Source organism: Triturus cristatus, chromosome 4_2 (genome assembly GCF_964204655.1).
Source record: "Triturus cristatus chromosome 4_2, aTriCri1.1, whole genome shotgun sequence".
Classification (NCBI taxonomy): domain Eukaryota; kingdom Metazoa; phylum Chordata; class Amphibia; order Caudata; family Salamandridae; genus Triturus; species Triturus cristatus.
The window spans coordinates 845247461-845263146 of record NC_140586.1 but is presented as its reverse complement, the minus strand read 5'-3'; the positions used below and the strand labels follow the sequence as shown (position 1 = coordinate 845263146).

The 15686-nt window shown below is 44.9% G+C and overlaps 1 pseudogene across 1 annotated transcript in view; it reads right to left on the bottom strand.

Annotated features, from left to right (window-relative positions):
• The window catches only part of LOC146835240 (selenoprotein P-like), a 47819-nt pseudogene that overhangs the window by 3586 nt on the left and 28547 nt on the right, over nt 1-15686 (bottom strand). Inside the window, exon 4 of the transcript XR_014960697.1 lies at nt 12228-12366. The product of XR_014960697.1 is annotated as a selenoprotein P-like (transcript). The remainder of the gene's footprint in view (nt 1-12227; nt 12367-15686) is intronic.

Genomic DNA, 15686 nt, shown 5'->3' with positions numbered 1-15686 from the left:
CAACCAAAGGCCCAGCAAAGCATTATGGGGGGAAATTCTAGAGTTTCATGAATATTATAGTATTAGTTCTCAGCTGAGCCCCAGAGCCTGCTGCTTGAGGAATGTTTTGATATTGGATACTATAATATTCACTGAACTCTAGAATTGTCCCATAATGCTTTGCAGGGCCTTTGGTTGGGATTGCATTTTTGCCCATAACTGTGCTTGGGGTGGTCCTAGGAGGGTGGGACCACCACCGAATCATTTCAGCATGATGTACTCTTTGTGTTCAAGGCATCTGCTTGGTTCTCTCCCTAGGTTACTGAGGACACCAAAATCATCACCTCTCTCACTGCTTGCTGTATTTTCATTTTTGTGAGATGATTATATGCATTTTAGTATGTAATGATGGAGTTACTTGTTGTTTTACCAATGGTATGTTAGGTTTCTGATTAGTTCATTGTGGGGAGAAGGAATTCCGTGTAGTGGGAGAAACCTGCATTTCTCCTCGTTTCGCCTGTTTAAGATCAGGTTTTACCTGGTCTTAATTTTAGCGCTGAACCATATTTACACCACCCTTGTAAGAATGGGGCAGCGTCAAAATCAATGGGTGTTGCGGCGGAATGCCCACTTCAACACCCATTGCCACTCCTTTCACCTAAGTATAGCGTGAAAGGGTGCCTTATTCACAAGACGGTGTTAAACCATGTTATGTGACTTAACGCCACCTTGTGAATAAGGCGAAGCCCCTATCGCCGCAGGAATATCGATAAAAGTGACGTTCCTGTGGTGATCGGGCCTTGTAAATATGCCCTTAGTTAGAAACCCACAGAGCCAGGGGCAACGTCCCCAAGCCTGGCACTGGTGAGGGCTCGTAGTGAGACAAAAATTGAGTATTTTGAATAAAACCTGCGCTTTGGGAATCAGATAGGATACAACAAGAGTTCTTTGTGATCACTTGTCTATAAAAAATATTTTTTTTCTAGAGACCCCTCACCCACCAGGGTTGCCCCTAGGTGGCATGCTTCATCATTGGGGTTCACTGTGAGGGCTCTCCTGACCACCAAGAAGTCCTAGAGAGTCAGGCAACTGCTTGAAGTTAGGGATCCCCCCGCCCCCCGAACTGACAGAAGTAATGAGGGTAGGAAGATGTCTGCCACAGTAGCCCCTCGGATATCCCATCCACCTGTCAGTGGAAAGCTCAGGGTGTGGTTCTTGGCACCAGCTTTGTTGGGTCCTGGCCTTTGTGGCAGCGCTATCTTTGGCATGGGGGACAGATCCCATGATAGGGAGCAAGGTCGGCACCCTGACCCTCAACTCATAATGGGATTACTGAAGTGTTGGTTGACCTATTTGGGTCAGCTAGGGTTGTCCTAGCTAAGGTAGGGCTAGGTAAGTTAGGTACCTCACAACCCCAAGTAGAGGGTGGAGAGAAGGTTCGCAAAGACAGAGGCCCAGTTTAGGTATGGGCTTATTGTAGTTGAGGTAGGTCAGCTCCCCAGTGAGAATGACCCTGGCAGATGGATGTAAAGGGGAGAAGCCCTGGAAAGATCAGCCAGTTTCCCTACATCCTTCCTCGCTGAATAGTCAAGGAGACTTACCAAAAGTCTGTTTGAGTTTTCATGGACGTATAAACTGGGAAGTTGTGTAAGGAAACAGGCTGGATGCAGGTTTACCACCACTTTCTGCCTCCATTATGACTATTAGGTACTGGTATAATGGCTCTGAAATGCTCTAAGGCCAGCTAAACAGAACTCTGTGCATGTGCTCTGACCCTTAAAATGGTGAAGTTTAATTGACTTGTCCTCAGTTAGCATACCTAACTTATTTGTAAGTCCCTAGTATATGGTGCCTGGGGTACCCAGGGCATCTACGTGGTTGTCCTCCAGTGACTGCAGCACTTGTTGTGCCACCCTGAGTGGTACAAGGTAAAACATGGTTCCCATTCTGCCACTGCAGACTGGAAAGGCAGTTTTACACTGCTAACTCGACTTTGCCATTTAAGGTAATAACAAAGCCCAAACCTGCCTTTTTAATATATGCAAGTCACCCTTAAGATAGGCCTAATGAGTCCTAGGGTAGGGTGCTGTATGTTAAAAAGTGGAACATGTACTCTTACATATTCCAGCAGTAAAACCCCTAAATTGTTGGTTTTACAGTGCAAAGGTTAGTAGCCCCATTCGCAAGTAGAGTTACAGGCTGACACCTCAGTCCTGCTAGCATCTGATTGTGACTACTAAAGTTGGTACTGTAAGATATCAAAATAATCAGTGCATTAAATCCAATTTAATAGTTAAGTCAAATTTAATGTCACTGGGGGACAAAGTGCAAGTTTAGAAATTGACCAAGGTTTCCAGTGCCCGTTTACTGTTGTACTTGGGACAGAGAACTTTCTGCCCTCCTGAGGAGACGTGCCAACAACTTCCAGGAAAGACAACAATAGAGGCCTGCCACTGGAGGAGGATTTACCTCCCCATGATAGGAAGTCACACAGGTGCAAATAGCAAGCTTCAAAGGCGAAGCCTCCTTTCAAGGGCAAATGGGGAACCCTTGGAAGATGGGCTGCTCTTTTGTTTAGATCAACAGGCTGACACTAGGGACAGGGAAGCAGAAGACAGTTGTCAAACTGGTTTTCCAGGGGTGTGTAATCCCCTTAGTAACCACACTTCTGGGTTGGGCTCGGGATCTTTGGATGCCAAGAGAGGGGTCTGCCATATTGGAAATAGGCAGAATGGTGCATCTTGGTATAGCTAGATGCCAAAGTCCACAGAAAGTGGCCATCAGGAGGGAAAAAGAACATGGTGGCCCATTGGCTAACAACCACATCCCACACTGAGGGTGTTTTCTGTAGATAAATAGGGCACGTCTGGCACCCAGAAGTCAGATTTCAACTGGACTGGAAGAAGAACAAAGGAAGGACTGCCCTACTGCCCAGAGGGATCAGCAAAGAGAGATTGCACTGCCATGGACTACACCTGCTGCACCTGGTGGCTAGCAGAGGAGAGGTACTATGTCTCCTCAAAGAGAAGTCGACACCAGAGCCCAGCTAAAGCCAAGAAACTCCAGGTGCCAACTTACTGGCCTCCTGTTCGCAGCACAGGAACACAACAGCTAATCAAGCCTTCTGGGGTATTTTGGTAGCCTAAGGTCTTCTACCCACCGCCGGGCAGCACCAGGGACCAGGACCTGGTGCACAAAGTTGCACTCAAATTCACTGAACCCAGGAGTGCTGTCGATGTGCAACTGGGACCTACAGAGGATGAGTTATCGACCCTGGGATTGGCCTGTGACCGCGATACTGGGTGACCTGCAGTCTAGACTAGACTTGTGCCAGCTCTGATAGGACTTCAGGGGATGTTCACCCTGTGACAGGACCACCTCATCCTTTCGTGGACTAAGGAGTAGTCGCAGAGACCCCTATTGACTGCATTGTATCCATAGTATTCTTTGAGCATCTTAAGCATCCTTTATCACTTGCATCAGGACCACTTCTATAGGAAAGGCCTGCAAAGGATAAAGGTTCCTGGAACACACTGAAGACTGCTTCAAGTAACTGTTTCTGAGGACCTTGCTGGTTCCCCTGACTGGCTCCTTGCTGGAACTGGTCACCTAAATTAGTCACCTAAAGTGACTCCAAAGTGACAGTATTACAACTGGCTAAAAGGGTTCTAAGTGCCAAATGCTTGTTCTTGGTTGAGGGAAATGCTTTGAGTTTTTATATTTTGTATATTCTATAGCTGCAGAACCCTCCGCTGGATCTTTTGTGTTGTGGTGTCTAAAAATACATAAAATACAGACTATTTTTATAAATTGGTGTCAGATTCCTTTAGTGTCTTGTCAATTTCTTCTTCAATTATTTTAGTGCTTTTCAAATGCTTTACATTTGCTCATTTGTGAAAGCCTTGTTCTTCAGAGCCACAGCAACCCAGGGTTAAGCTGAAGGTTCAACAAACAAAACCCAAGGGTCCTAAATGGGTTGGTAAGTGTATTACATGGTGAAGTAACACAACTACACCATATAATGCACTCCATTTCCTCACAGCATTCTTCCAAAATATTTCTGGAACGTGATGACTCCCTGGTGTCCAAATAACTCCCTGATTAGCCCTTGTACTAATTTACCACCATACTACAGAACTCTAAACCTGATGCTAATCTGATCAGCTGTCAGAATTAACCCCACTTCCCCCACTAGGATCTACCTGAGACCAAGCCTTTCTTCACCTATTATGATTACCTGCACCTTTCAAACATCTAGTAAAACTCCTCAGCATTTCCCATGGGTGCCCAAATCTCTTCCTCAACAGAGGCTGCCAATCTATCTATTGCAGCAAAATCTTGTAAAATTTAATGAAGTAACCAACATTGATTGATTTATTGTTGACCGTTCGATTATTTAAAACCAGTACAGTAAAAATCTAAAATTAAAACTCAACTTCACTTACCCGGCCACCCGTCCCCCCCCCCCCTCCCATGGCCTCCTGTGAGATTTAAAAACCCCATTTCCAACAGTCAAACTTGTATTGCAGCGAACTTTCTGCTTTAGTCCAGGAGCTTAACTTTAATGTGGCGATGTACCAGTCATAGTACTTGAGATGGCGACCAAAGTCTTTTTTGCTCATGAATGTTGCAGTGACACCTTGTTGGCGCATTAATCTAGCTCTGACTTTCATGGGCTTGAGGAAATCGATTATACTCTAGCGTCTAGTGCTTGACCAATCTGGTAAATTTTGCCGCTCTTGCCAGGTGGTGTGTTTTTATTTCTGAATAGCACCAATCTGATGCCTCCTTGCAAGTTCTAATGCCAAGCGCTCTGAAAATGGGATGAAGCAGCCTCTGTTGGTCACAGGTGAGTTTGGGGCAACAGCATAGTAAGTGAAGCCAGGATTCCCGTTGGTAATTGCATAGGCAGCATGAAACGGCCCCATCTGTTTGTGCCCATGCTGAATTAAAGTCCCCAATTCTTAGTGACGTTAGCCTCATAAAAAGGATTTATTGGCGTGCCTGGGCAACTAGTGCTTCTCTTAGGTATGGTTGGGCTTTCCCCAAGATGTAAGATTCGTCCAATGCCTTCATACAGGTGTTGTGTCAGAGTGCAGTTAGATCCTTTTCGTACAAGATGGAGCGGACCTGCCATCTCATGATTTTTGACCAAGCCATAGGCGGGATGTCTGTTAGGGACAGACTGTTGGAATCTATGTTTAGGGTCTCTGTTGCTTTACCCAGCTTGGTAAACCAGGGGGAGACCTCTTCTATGAAAATGGTTGCAAGATGATATTTGAGAGAGTTGTGCGGTGCTTTGAGGACTCTGATATAGAATTTTATCAGATCTCCCTGGAGGGCCAGTTCGGGTCTACCGAGGCCTAATTCCAGCCGTAATCTCGTGTTCCTTGCATTCCTAGGTGCTTGCAGCACAATCTTGTGGGCTTTGACCTGCGCTGCTGCTATACGTTTATCTAAAGCTCCTGGAAATGCCAAGTGACTGTTGTTAATGGCCGGGATTAGTTTTGACCTGAGGACCTTCAGTATGGGATCTGCTGCGGGGCTGGTCAAGCGTTGACTCAGGAGTCTTATTGATAAAATTACGCTGTTGATTTGAGCAGTTAGATGTTTTAAATGAGCTGCCGATGTTGCCCTCTCGTTTAACCAAACACCAGGATAGTTATAGGCTGTAGTGTCCCGATTTGGTGATCTCCCAACTTCCAGACTGCTTGTTTTTTGTGCGGGTATCTGCCAAATATCATTATCTTTTTTCTGTCATGATTAACTGTCAGGTGATTCTCCTTGTTGTACTCCCCTAGTTCTTTAAGTGCTCTTTGGAGGCCCACTCTTGTGTGGTCCCTCACTACAGTATCGTCTGCGTATTGTAGAATTGCCATTCTTGCTGTGCCCAGTCTCGGTGGAACTTGACTTGCCTTTTTCAGGTCTCCCCCCATATCTGCCGTATAAAGATTAAATAATAGGGGGGCCAAGATGCAGCCCTGCTTCAGTCCGTTGTTGGTTTCGACTTTTGCTGATAGAGCTGTGGAGCTTAATTTGACTTGTACCCAGGTCCCCTCGTGAAGGATAACATTTTTTCCCAGCGTTTGCACCTACCGACTTTATCAAAAGCCGTACTGTAGTCAATAAAACAGCAGAACAGCGGAGGGTTCCTGACTTTCACAGCACGTTTTGAGAGGTAGGCCAGGGCCATGATGTTATCAGATGTTGCACTGTTTTTCCTGAAGCCAATCTGAAAGAATGGTAATATTTCGTTGTAATTAGCCCAGTCCTCTAAATCTCTCAGTAGTAGTTTGGCAAAAGCTTTGGCTTCTACATCCAGCAGGGCTAGTAGCCTGTAGTTTGCGGGGTTAGAGCGGTCACCTTTCTTGTGAATGGGGATAGATCTTTTCCATGAGTGTGAAATTGTTGCCGTTGCATTTGAAAAGTTGTGTAGGGGGGTGAGGACTATGGAAAATAATTATTGGGCTGTTTTAAAGGCCATGGCTGGAATTCCATTTGGGCCTGGCGGCCCATCATTCCTCATTTTCCTAATCTCCCTCGTCCTCAAGCATCCTTTGTCCTCCCTCTTCTGTGTGCCTGGGGAGAGTGGCTATGTGGGAGCCTGTTTCCCGGATGTTCAAAGGGTCGTGCTCGGTAGCTAGTGTACTTTTGGTATATAATCCCCTTACGTACTCTTCCCACTCGTTGCTTTCAATATTGTTCTCCTTGCTCCTAGGTTGAGAGCTCAGGCGATTAATGTACCTCCATAGTTTTGCATTATTCTTTTCCTTTAGCAGGGCAAATACTGTGATCCATTTTTGTTCGATCTCTTTCCTCTTCTGCTCACCTACTTTCCTCCTGAAGGCGACTCTTAGTGTTACTATGGGGGCCCCCTCTGCCGATGTTCCTCTTTTCTTCCTACTTCTAATTGCCTTCATTAGCGCTCCTTTACATTGTCTCAGGTTCTTCAATGTCTGTTGGTTTTTTAAGAGTGAGCCTTATGACAGAGATTTTTTATTTTTACGGGGTTTTTTACCCAGCTTCCGCCACAGGTCTTCTGTCATTTCCTCCCAGCAACCAACCACCTCTGAGTCGGTCTCCCGTGATCCCCGAGCCTGCCAAGTTAGTACCCACTCCTGCATTTTCCATTCGAGAGAGGTTGACCATTTTATTCTTTTGATATTTCTGAAGCGTTCGTCCCCTTTGCTTTCTCCCATCATTTTCTGGAGGTCTGTAGCTTCCATACCTAAGTTGAATCTTGCACATAGAGGCCTGTGGTCACTTTCCCCTCTATCATCGACCTGGAAATCTTCCAGCCTCTCCGCCGTTTTGTCATTGATTAAAATATAATCTATGGTAGATATATTCCGGAACAATGGTTTGGAGCACCACAAGGGTAATCTTAATCTCATCAGGGTTGAGTGGAGTTTAAGATTTTTAAGAAGACAAAGCAATGGGCCTGCCTTTTGCTGTTTTGTTTTGTTTTCCCGGGGCTTTTTCCAAGCCTCTCAAGTTAAAGTCTCCTGCGATGATTACATTGTAGTGCTCATATTTTATTAATATATCTTCCAGCGTGTTGGTAAAAGATGTCATACTGGCCGTAGTCAGAGCAGGGTTGATATAGCAGTTTATGAGCAGCAGATGAAACGGCAGGTGGCCCTCCCTTAGCCCGGCGATTGTCATTGCTTGCAGGTCTGGGGAGTTTACTCTAATTTCTGTGGGCTTGAGTTTTCTCACGTGGCTTATGAAGATAGAGAGACCCCCCGATGGACGTCCGAAGATGGGTTTTTTTTGTTGCATTAATCCGATGTTCATGAAAGCCCACTATAGGTGTTGAGGTCATTGACCAAGTTTCATGACAGCAGATAATGCTCCCTTTTGCAAAGTAGTCCTGTACTTCCTTGGTCCCTGCTTTTTTATTTAACCCTGCGATGTTCCATGATATGAAGGTTAAATCTTGGTGAAGGTCCGAGATTTGGCCTTAGTATTGATCTTCCCGCACCAGCTTTATCCTCCATTCTCTCTCAGACTTGGGTTTTGCTAGGGGTGCTGTTGCCAGCTGTCACTTCTTGTTGGCTGATTCGTTTGACCCATTAGCACTCTTCGTAGGTTGTCTCTTTGACAGATAGAGACAATTATTGGTGTTTTAGGGCGTTCATTGGTGTATTCTCCTCGTTTCCTGTTGTGGATCGTGCCTTTCAGGATTGATGTGGGCCCCTGCCCTCTGTTTGAGGTATGAGGATGAAGGGGTAATTAGGTTGAGTGGGTTCTGTTACTTCTATGCCCCAACTAGCGAATTGTTGGGCTTCACTGAGGACTGCCTTTTGGAAGGATTGCTTGCAAAAGCCCAAAATAGTTGAATCGCCGTGGCGGTCTCCTTGTGATCTTTTGAACTTTACCCACTCTAGATTTTCTGAAGTGATCTGAGATAGTGGTTTAACATGGCCAAATAGTCGGAGGATATTAGTTCTGTTTAAGATGTCGTGAGGCCCTGTCATGTGGTACCTGGGGGTGAGCGCCACCTCGTAGAATGTGGATGGGTCCGCAAGATTACTAGTTTGTATGACCCCCCCCCCATTGCGCTTGCTGCTTGATTTCGAACTATGGGAGGGTTTGATCAGGGTTCGCCAATGTTGTTCATCGTCCACCCAGTTGTTATTTCCCAGCGTGCTAACTATGTGCTTTTGCTCCATCAGTGGCGATGTAGTGTGCTCCATAGGGCCTTAGTGACCCTCCAGTTGCAATAAATCAAAGAGCCTTATTTGTGTGGCGGCATCCTCCTTACCCATGCTGACACTCTTTATTGTTACCGGGGCTGCTGTTGATGACGACACTGCGGGGTGTGGTAGGTCAGCCTGGTCCGCCTGGTTTTCTTGATCCCTGCCTTGTATAATTGCACCATCCCTTTCTCTTTCTTCGGCTGTTTCTTTGTTTCCCGATACACTCGGGCTCATGATCTTCTGTTTGGGATTAAAAATCGGGTATAGTGGTAGTGAGTTGCTTTTCTCCTCAGATCTATGGCTATTCAACATTGTCTGTAGGATGGATCTTCTTTTCATTTTTGTTCTCTTCAGCTGTTTCTTCAGCTTTTTCTTTGCCCTCCTTGTTAGTGGTGCTTTCGTTCTGGCTTCTGGTTTCCCCTCCATGTTTTTTTCCTGTTTCTTTGGCTTCCTTTGTCTCAGATATTGCCAGAGCTTCCTCGGTGTCGCTCTTTGTCGGGGGTGCCAGAGTAACTTGGTTGTTTTTCTCGTTCTCTAGGGTTTTTATTTCCATTACCCTCGTTCTGATGTGTTCGCCCATAAAGGTCACTTTGAGATTGCCATTTTCCAGTGGTTCCATTATTCCTGGTGTTTTTAACGATTTGCCCCTGCTCTTGGCTAGTGCCACTATGTCCCCCAGAATTTCTGGCAATTCAGCCCACTTGTCTATCATGTCTGCGATTGAGCTTGTCCGAGTTATCATTGTCTGATTATATTTGATTGTTGCCTCCAATTCGTCCAGTTTGCGGCCCTGCTTCTCTAGGCACTGGGCTATTGTGGTAGAAGGTCAACTTGGACCTCCATTTTAGTTGCTTGCCATATCAGGGCCTTTGCTATTAATTTCTGAGCTTCTCTAATGGTTGTCAGAAGGGAGGTATGTTCTTGATCATCTTGCTCCTCTAGGTCCTTTCCGCCTGTCGATGGGGGCGTCACTGCTCTTTCTTTGCCCTGATTTACTGCCACGACCCCTCTCCCGATACAGAGGGGAGTAAGTTCCAAAGTTCTTTCAATTGTCTCCTCTAATTTTTGTAAAAAGGAGTTGGTGAATTCTCCTGTCTCTGGTGAGTCGAAGTGTCGTCCAGTAGATGAGACCTTTGAACTTAGTTGTGAGGTGTCGTGCGGACTAATATGCGTAGGATCTTTGCCCTTGATGCCTTCCGACATGTCTTCCTCCTTGGGCCGATGGATCAAGGCTTTAATCGGTGAAAGGCTGTGCATCAGGTCATTGGGCTTCATTCCGATCTGAGCGACTGTTGTGAGCCTCCCGGGGTCGGAGTTGACCCTCCTTTCTTTATATGTTCTGCTGTTTTCATCTGCGATTAGTATTTTACACCCGCTAGAAGGGGGCGAGTTTTGATCTCCCTGTGCCCATGTATCCCGTTCCTGGACCTGGTCCCCTTCATTGGGCAGAAGGTTGCTTCCTCTCCCAGATGGGGGGCTTTTAATATCAAGCTTGATGAGTGCCTGACTGGGTCGAGGTGCTTGGGGGTTGCCCACGGTGACCTCTTCCGGCTCTTCAGTCCTCAAGGCAGGCATACTGGTGGGTGTTGAGCTGCCCAGCGTTTGAAAGTAGTGAGTGATGAGCCCTAGTTGACAAGATTGTAAAAGGGGGCTCACGTGTGTGACTCTTGTCTAGCGTTCTGAGACGTGCTTCTCGTGACCCTAGTTGTTTGACCCTTGGGGACTTCTTTATCAGAGTCAGCGTCAGCGGCCCTCCTCTTTAATTTGAGCAGTTTTCCTTTGAGCATTGCCCTACGTGCACAGGGAAGGGTTTTAAGACTCGTGACAGTCACTCTGTTTTTTTGTACCAGTGAGAGCTATTTCCTGTGAGCGTTCTTCTGCTTCTTTCCACTCTTCCACTTGCGCTGCTTGGGTGCGGCTTGATCATGCACTCCACGCACTCCTCGCCTCGGGCTAAACCGAAAAGGAAAGCCTTGACTCCTGCAGCCTCTCCGCTGTTGCGCTGCCTGTGCGCCTTTGTCCTTTTTGCACCTGCGGACACTCACACTAGTTTTCGTGCTCTCCTGCCATGCCCTCTTGCTCACTCCAAGCTCCAACTGATGGCCACCACCACTAGCCACTACCGGCCAGGTATCCTGTTCTCCTGGTGACAGTCTCTCCCCCTCTCCCCCTTTCTCTTTCCCCCCTGTAATACTTGGGGGGCCGGGCTGGGTCCGGGCTGCGTGGGGATGTGAGGGGTATGCCGGTGGGGGGTGGCGGTGGGGATGACAGTGAGTGGTGAGCGGACAGGCTTTCTCAGTTCTTTCTCACTCACTCACTCATTCACTCACCGGTGCTTGTACTGTACTGCACCCCTCTCGCCGCTTGCTGGTTGCTATGCCACTGTACCTCTGTGGCTCTGGTGCCTCTCTGTTGGGCAGCTGAGCTGCTGAGCTGGGCTGGCCTGGGTGTTACTCCAACCAGACTCTCGGTATCTCGGTGTACTCCAGCCTCAGAGCCCCCTCATCTCTCCGCTTGGCGCCTTGAAGGACTTGAAGGGTGTGTCCTGAGTAAGTGGGGTGAGTGGATACTCCCCTGGTGCCACTCGCTTCTTCCACAGCCCTCCACAGCACCACTCAGCCCCCCCCGTGGCACCACTCAGCCCCCCCCCGTGGCTCCCGGTGTTTTCTCTGTGTTTTCCTCACGGCTTATCGGTCCGCGGCTCCCGGCTCCTGCGGTTCCGCTCTGCACGGCCGCTGCAGCAGCCTTCCGTTTCTCTGTGGGTCACTCACAAGACCTGCACTGGCTGACTGGCTGACCACCTCACTGGCCTCCTATCTCAGATGACCAACATTGATAAAATGATCTTTTCTAGAACTATTTGCAGAGGAATGCAAGAGAGACCAATTTCAATGTTTATCTTACGCTAACAAAACAATAGACTAAGATGATTTGTCCTTGGGGTTCAACAAGTAATCCTCTGCCATCTCCACAGAATGTAATGTGTTCCAATATCCCTCATGCACACCCTTTGCATGACAATGGTGTCTGTGCACTAATATTATAAGATATATCTGTCAGTAGTAGATCATGCAATTCTTTTACAACATGAACAGGAGGCCACCTTAAAAATGGATAACATGCTTTCTGTCTGGCTGTTCTCATGCTTTCTCACTTCCTGTTTTTCAATCGCTGCTCTGCCTGCTTCCATTTGTAGTTCAACAATGTTCCTCTATCTGATAGATACTCCCCTGGAATACTCTTGTGGGGATTATTCTTGTGAGATTGGGGTGTCCTTCGACATCAGCAGTCAGATAGGGCACATTACCCTGAATCCTTCCTTTGTCCAGGAAGTTCATCATTTAGGCCACCATTGATCTGGGACACTTTCAAATGATGGTTTTGTGTTCTTCTTCAAAGTGTCCAATGAGCCACCCTTCTATGGAGTCTAATCCCCATCCACCATGTGTCTATTCATGATTATCACATGTGATGATCATTTAGCTCACATGAAGCTCCTAAAGGTGACCATTTGGCTGCCAACTAGATGCACAGAATCATTCTCACCTCCAAAGTGGTGTTGTGTTCGTAAAAAGTACAGTTCCCGCAGTGGTCCTTGAGGTAAGTAGACCGGATAGCTGCCTCCACATATGGAAAGTGGAGATAGCTGTATGGCAATCTGATATGGAAGGTTAGCCGGCCACACCTGGAAAACAAAAGCAACACTGATCAACAGCAGCCAAAAAAAACAACACAAACGTTTCATATTCAAGTAGGAAACCTTTATTGCAAGAGCAGAAGGGACACTTCGTGCAGGTTTCACGATTTCGCAATTCAAGAGAATAACATACCTTTTTGAGGCAAGTGGAAATATTCTTAATTTTTGCAAGTTAGAAAGCTTTTTCAGTTTTGGCAGTTCCAGAGTTATCATATACACACAGACATGTGGGAGCTCCATTCAGGACATCTGCAAAAGATCTCCATTGGCTATAAACACATCCATCTTGTGGAATTCAAGGCACTCAGTGCTTGTTATCATTTTGTTCTCAATATATGAAAGGAAGCGCTCTGAATGTATTTTATAGGAAATTGACGAACGTGTGTCAAGGTAGGCAATCTATGGCTTGAGTTTGAAGGTGATTTGGAATTAGGGCCAAAATACTTGGTAAAAATGTGAACTCATGACTCCCTTTTATTGCTACTTGAGCCATATTCTACCACCATTTACCACAGACAAGCTTACAATTAAAACAGGATGATCCCACTTCTGAATTATGAGGCACGTCATCATGTGAGGGTCATTAGGGAGGTAATTACAGCTCTGTAGTCTGTTTTCTTTTATTTCGTTATATTTACCTCTCTCTGACACAGACCGCCCTATCATCGACAAATAGATATACCTTACTTACCATCGCCTCTCTTATGCCACTTACAAATGCATCGAAAATAGAAGGATTGTGGCTTAAATATGTGTCACCCTGTACTTTTACCCCTTTCAGCCTGTAAAAAGAGCTTAGCCCAGAATCTCCAAACATCTTACATACTAAAGGGCATATTATCAACGATTTGCGATAATTATCGCAAAGCGCGCTTAGCGCTGTTTTTTTTATCGCCGGCTATCGCTGGATTACCACGCCGTGATAGTGCTGTATTATCAACACCTATCGCAAAGGCGATAGGTAATCCAGCGATAGTGTGTAAAACCAGCAATAGCGTGAGAATTCCAGCGATAAATCAACTGCGCTGATGAAAAGCTTGCTAATAGGCAAGTGTGTACTTAACCTAACAATCCACCCCCCATTGACAAGATGGTTAAGTCAAGTTTTTTTCAGGTGTTAAATTCCAGCGATAAGCGCGAGTTTTCTTATCGCTTCGCAGGCATTGAGAATAGAGAGAAGTTGTGTTTGCGACGGTTTCAATGGAGTTTAAGTCAGGAACACCTACTTTGCATGTCATTAGCGATATATATCGCTGACATGCAAAGCGAAAAGGAAATGGCTAATATCGTTGGAAAACAAGCGCCAAAGCTTGTTAGCGAGTCCTTGTTAATGATGCGATATAAAAATCGCCACTTTATTGCCGGGAAGTGCCGCTAAACTAGCGAAAACTCGCTTGATAATATACTCCTAAGGTTTTTGAAATAATAATAAACATCTTAGCCCAATTCCATCCAAATCACAAAAGTATCGCTGTGTCCGTGTATATTTATCTGGTTAACCAGAGATAAGTGGCCTATCATTGCACACCCATGCTGCTCTGGACACCGCACACAACCCATTTCTCTTATAAGCAATTCTTACACAATGGAGGAAAAGGGTTAGGCCTTTCCTACTTTAAACATTGGGAATTTACAGGATATCTCTGTTTTCAAGAGGTGCATTTTTAAAATTGTTTTTTCACAGTAATATTGTGCAACAAGGTGCAGTACGTCTGGTTTTGTTTTGGAAAACAGTCGTAAACAACGTGATTTTTACATCGCAGTGTCTTTACCATGCATTTATTACCACACAGGTTTTTACCATGCATTTAAAGTCCGTATAGTGATTTGGGAGGTCTCCGCCCTAAACAAAATAATAATTAATAAATATATATATTTATATATATATATAACAAGTGAAAGGCAAAAGAGCCTAATGATATCTGATAGCACAGCAGTACGACCATGACATATAAGAGTTTTCTATTGATGCAATATGTACAGTAGTAAGGTCCATAATATATGATGTCAAGAGCCCACTTGGGCACGGCGGTGGTGAAACTCGTATTATAGGCAACACAATAACAAGCAAGCCCTGAATTCTTAAGAGTAATGATCCGTATAATAGATACATATGCCCAATTGGGCTGAATTGTATTCTTCATGGACCTTTATTTGAATTTTCATGTAATTGGAACAAGCAAGCATGTTTAATCAGCTTTAATATCAGTTATGAAGATGTGTATTAATAGCTACTCGATAGCAACGCTTGCTGCACAAATTCTAATGTTGTGGTCTGGGTTATACATAAAGTTTTCCGTAATAGCAAAAAACTTTATTGAGAGTGTAAGACGAACAACGGAAATTCAGTATGGCCATTGGATTGTATTAGTATGTTGTGCACACAGTAGTGCAATGAAATCCGAAATACATCTGCCCCCACCTGTAATTATTATGAATTGCATCAACACGGTGTATTCAATTCAATTCAAAAGCTCTTTTTTCGGTTACTTTAATAGTTAACCATAAAAGCACAGTGCAGATGTCAAACAATTAAAACGCCATTAAAAATTGTAAAATCACAATCATGTCGTGACTATTTTTAACAGAAATTAAGTGAAAAAATAAAATCATATCATAATGGATTTACGGCAATTAAAAACATTTTTTAAAAAGGCAATAACAGAGGCAATAATAATTTCTTTATCTAGGTATTGCAGTGCCAAGAATGCAGGGCGGCATTGTCTCAATCCAAATTTTTTTAGTACAGGAATAATCCATTTCCTTCTAGGGATAGAATAAAATGTACAGAAGAATAATATATGTATAGTCGATTGTACAGAAACATCGCCGGACACGCATTTACATAAAACTCTTGACCAGTCATTTACTTCAGGAAAACTTAATGCTCTGTGTAGAATATTCAATCTTAAGCGTGTCAGCAAAAATCGGTCATAATCACCAGTGATTAACGAAATATATGGTTGGGTTGTATAGTTGGGGTCAACAGGGTAAGATGATGAGCTTGCACCGTTGTTTTTTTCATTTTGGTTGTAATTCTGATTTCACCCTGAAAACACATACAGCTGGCTTTAAGGTCTTTCCTGGATACATTGCACATATTATGAGGGTCATTATAATATTCTAGGTGGCCTAAATTTGATAAAAACATTTTAACATATTCTAGCCATCTTATTTTTTTGACCCCGTCAATCCCCAGGGCGTCTTTCAGTATATGGTGATTAAAAATAGTCTCATCTGTGGTCCAAATTCTATGCCACAGAAGTACAGGCTGGATCTTCATAGTGTCCTCTAAGTATGGCATATCC